At 40.6% G+C, this 5,263-nt stretch overlaps 1 pseudogene; it reads right to left on the reverse strand.

The window, feature by feature from the left end:
- Nucleotides 1-988: 988 nt before the first annotated feature.
- Nucleotides 989-2,894, reverse strand: LOC119572146 (annotated as a pseudogene).
- Between the last annotated feature and the right edge of the window lie 2,369 nt (nucleotides 2,895-5,263).

Here is a 5,263-nt window from a genome sequence, read left to right on the forward strand (position 1 = left end):
TCTGAGTTCTGTTCTTTATCTCTTCTTTTTCTTCTAGGAAGAGAGAGAGAGTGATAACTTGTATAGCTTGACAAGTATTTTACATTCTTTACCATTATACTCCACTAGTGTACTAATATTAACGAATAAACAGATTTTCAGATTGCATTATGTAATCATGGCTCACATCTTTTAGGTTTTGTCAAGAATATGTTATGTTGCTAATGATATGTCGGCGCTCATATGTTAGCAATTAGCGGGATGGATGAGCCTGGATGAAGTTCATAAAAGTTGACAGTAGTTGCAAAAAGTCTATTTTCATCAATCTTTGCACAATCCTTTGACAACACTTTGTCTCAAGGCTATGAGTAAAAAAAATCAGTTTCTCACTCTGGGGGATAAGCGCGTTATTAAGATAGCTCAATTCAAACCGAAACGAGTACTTCGATAGGCAAGATATGAACACGTGAAGCTTTTAACGGGGTATCAAATGCTCAAACAATTTTTCGAAATATTCTGCCAGGAGAGTTCAAGCTCGCATCGTATTCTGCTGCTCAGAGAAGCGGTTGAATGGAAAATCTGATAAGTGATTGGTTAGGTCTTCTGGCTCGTCGCATAGGTCAATTAAGGTTAGGAACTAAGAGTACGTTATCAGTCACTCCTTTATTTTGGCTGATGAGAAGCGCTAGATTTCCAAGCCAGATTATGAACGAACAATTTTTGGCCAAGGTTAACAAGAAAATATACGATATAGGATTTACTACACCTATTCCCTAATCTTCATTCACTTTGCATTTCAGTATGTAAACTGTTATAATACATTTCTTTCTGTTTTATACGGAGTGGTATTCTTCATTCTAAAATATCCGCTCGCTCTGCCTTCTTCGTTACCATTGGGCTGATTAAGTCTTGCATGTAATAGAGCCTTGGCAAGCAGAAGAGCCCCATGCTCGCCGCCGCCCCTACCTTGCCCGCCAGCTTCGCCTCAGTTCATCTGGGCTGAGTTCTTTCACGCCGGGGGGTTCGCCTCGTCGTAGCCCGAAGGCCGGCCTTGCAGCGCGCCACACGTCGTCACGTTCCTGTGCATTGCATCAGTCGATGCCGCAGACCTCGAAGGAGGACACAGAGGCGACCAGCACGAAGTCGGAGCGACCGGTGTTGCTGTTGCCGGCGGCCCAGTCGTGGCCGGCACAGGGAACCCTTCGAGCCAAGCCAGGCGTCGTGCAGCTTTCTCCAACTTCGCCGGCTCGAGTTTCTCCTGCCCGTAGAACCTCACGGGGTAATGCAGGCGCGAGAGACAGGCGGTCAGTCAGTGCGTTTATATGCGTTTTATCGATGATTTCTCTTTTTCTTTTATATATGAATATTGGTTGCAACTTGTATGAATGTGACGCTTAATAGTGAAAATACAGTACGGTGAAAGGGAGTGTTCTTTAAAAAATCTCGTGCCTCACTGTACGAATCATTATCAATTAATTTAAAGAGCTGACGTGTACCTTAGAAATCGAAAAAAACACAAAAAAAAAAACACTTAAATAAGGTTTTGTATAAGAACCAGGAATAATGGAAGTAAATCTATCAGTACCCATAAACGATGAAAGGAAATCGGAAGAAAATAATAATCATGATGATTATGACAATAATAATAATATCAATGATAATAGCCATATACTAAGAAACAATGATGATGAAAATAATAATGGTAATGCTAATAATTAAAAATAAAATAACGATAATAATAAAATAATAATAATAATAATAATAATAATAATAATAATAATAATACTATAAGAAGCATAATGATAATAATAATAATAATAATAATAATAATAGTAATAATATTAACAATGACAATAATGATAACAACAAACAATAAATAATAATGATGAAATGAATAATAACAGTGATAATGATGATGATAATGGACAACAACAACAACAAATAATGAAATAATAATTAAGCATGATACTAATACTACTTACTACTATACTACTACTATACTACTACACTACTACTCCTCACATGATTAATAACAAGATAATAAAAAAAAAAATGATTATGATAAAAACATTGTAATGATGATGACACGACAGCAATAAATGGAAACATTGTTTTTTGAACAAATCACAAAAAAATTTCTGCTCTCTTACTACTACTAATAATAACAGGCAACGACAACAACAACATGGAAATAATAACTGCAAGAAGAGCGAGTAAACGCTGGGAAAGAATCAAAGAAGATCAGAAGGACGACTCACCACGTACTCCCCGACTGTGGTAGTAGAGCGTGCCCCAGTCGAAGTGAGGAGGCGATCGACAAGGGACGAGTCTTCGGGTCGGACGGGTAAGGAGAGTGAGTCGTCCTCGGGTATTGGCGATCAGTAGTGCAGATGGCGCGGCCGAAAGAGGGGCCGTAACGTAAATTTTGGTTGTTCAGGGAGGTGTGTAGTGTAAATGATATTGCGGTGTATGTTTTATAGGGTAAGGGGTAAGGTTTAGCGGGGAGGTGTGGGTCCTGGTCTTGGGTGGTGAGGAGAAGGGTGATAGAGTTAGAGAAGCTGTTTAGGGTGTGATATCGATTATAAGGGAGTTAGCCTATTGTTTTCACTTAAATTAATGAACGGAGTAATAAATACCCTAAATAATACTCAGGAAAGTCTCTACGATGTTGAAAACTCCTATTTAAACACCAGGACGTTCTCACAGACGCAACTCTCCACAGCTTCAGGTTTCCCGTCGACCAAGTTTGGGGAGCAGTGTGGGGTTGATGCCACGAACTCAGGGCTTCATATGCTCTCCCGACGACAGGTTGAAGCAGCTTCAGGTTTGAGTTCGCGCCCACTGCCTTGGCCCGTTAGCATTATTACCGACCTGCAGGGCGCTGACAGGGGCATGTAGTACAGGTCTATGGGCATCTTGGTTTCTGCGGGAGAGAGAGTAAAATGACGACGGTATGCTTTATTATGATGAATGTCATTGTGGTGATTAGACATGAGGAATTGAAAAGATGGTTGAGAGCGTAAAACTCTTGTCGAATTTGCCCTCGACGACGTACAAGATAAAAAAAAATAACAAACAAATAAACGATAAAGGAAACCAACAATCTCTTCGAATACCTGACATCAAACACAATCAGCTTTAGTACCATTATCCTCGATAAATAATACGTATGTATTGACAACTTACTGTGGTTAGTCTGCGACCTATCTCACTATTAACGCTGCGTTGTTTCTGTGCCACTATTATGTCCGATAATGTTTCATTGTGTCTTTTATCTATAGTTTTAACTGTCACGCTTCACTCTGCATCACTTCTTATGATGAGCTTGCAGTCCTCGGTAAGAAGAATAAAAATAAAATAGCAATCTCTATCTTGTCCTAACCATAAAAATACGAACTCGAACTGCGTGGTAATGTGTTCAAAGATGGCAAATCAATATTACAAGCATTACAAAAACATCACTGAAATATCACACTCAACCTGATTATAAACCATTGGCTTTTTTTGATATACTGAGCTATCTGGTACGAAAATGCCCACAGAAAACCAAGGCATCACCGTAGGAAAATATCTATATATAAATGATAAATTTCAGGGTATTCAGGTTATTGATCTACACGTGTTATTGTGTATTTTTTTCAGATCATAAAGTATCAAGATAAAGGATGTGCTGCCCAAAAAACGACGGCATAATCAATAAAAAAGAAAGCAAAAAACAAGACAAATCAATAATTCATCACGATAACGGACCCCCAACACGGCAGACAAAATAGAAAGAGGTATTAAAGAAAAGAGAAGAAAGAAGATATAGCAAAAAAGATGAGGAGAGAGAAAGAGAGCCACCGACCGTTTATATAGAGGAAGAATTAGTTTATCGTGACAATTTATCGATTCGTAGTGACAAGGGAACGCGGCGAATGGATGCTCTCGACATGTGACTTTTACTCGGGACAACGTGACCTGGATGTAGATGATGATGATGATGACTGAATTATATCTCGCTCCAGTTGTGATGATGATGGAAATTAACTTTATGATATCATCATTGCCGTGTCATTATGATGATGCATTGCAGTTATATAGAACAGCATGATAATAACAATCACAGTAATCCCAATTGCAACACTTCATCAAGTAAAAAGATTATGGAATGTTATCTCAAGATGAATATATTACACGTACCTTTCCCAAGACGTCGATTTAGTTTACTATAACTTGATATAAAAAACTAAAATCATGGCGCCTTTTCTCAAACCGCCGCATTCACAGATTAAAAGTTTTTGTCAAAGATCCACGTCGGTTTTGAGGGTTTGGGAAGCCAATGTGGCAAAAAAACAGGAATTATTTGTGCCCGCGGACACACGAGCTAATTTAGACGTCCGGTTTCAAGCAGACGTAGTGAGGGAGGTAAGAGAGAGAGAAAGAGTTTTTATTACCGATTCAAAGAGGGGGTGGGGGGAATTTGAATATTTGCAGGTGAGAAACCGGGAACGACACTTGGCATCATTTTTTTTTAATACTTTTTGTTGTCGTTATTTATTCTTTAGGGTGACAATTTGCATCTCCTCTCTCTCTCTCTTCTCTCTCTCTCTCTCCTCCTCTCTCTCTCTCTCTCTATCTCTCTCTCTCTCTCTCTCTCGTTCTCTCTCTCTCTCTCTCGTTAAAAGGCTATCATCCTTAGTACAATGGGGAACAGAGGGTAGTTATACTTGTTAACGGCTTGAATCTTTATTTCTTAGCAGTGACACCACGCAGTATAAGAACACGACATGTTTAGTTATACGGGTTATCGGGCCGCGCGGAGGTCACGGTCAGCCCACCTGGAGGGAGGCGAGAGGTGACCCTACCGCGTCGGTGCTTCACACGAACTCGCGGTCAAACGAGGTCAGATATAAAATGTGACCTCCGCCCTCGCTGCGAGCGGGTGGTTCTTCAGTTGGACATTTGATCCACGTGGAAACAAGCCCACGATGGTCCACTGGTAATAGAAATAGAATATCAACATCGTAACAGAAATAGAATTATCCACATTCTTACATTGTCGGCCACCCTACTCGACGCCCGCCCTCGAGGGCGCCTTCAAGGGTGACCTAACTTGGCTGGTCGTCTCGTTCTCCGTGCGTCGTCTGGTGGCTTTTCGTGGCTTCTCGTCCCTGGCGTCCTAATCCTCCTGGTCCTCTGTGTAACTGTCCGTCCTCGTTCACACACGTCTCGAAAGTCTCGCAAAGGTCCTCCTTGACTCGGATTCCGTCTTGACCTCCTCGTAGTACTGGCCAGGCCTAAC

This window comes from Penaeus monodon, unplaced genomic scaffold (genome assembly GCF_015228065.2).
Source record: "Penaeus monodon isolate SGIC_2016 unplaced genomic scaffold, NSTDA_Pmon_1 PmonScaffold_9867, whole genome shotgun sequence".
Taxonomy (NCBI): domain Eukaryota; kingdom Metazoa; phylum Arthropoda; class Malacostraca; order Decapoda; family Penaeidae; genus Penaeus; species Penaeus monodon.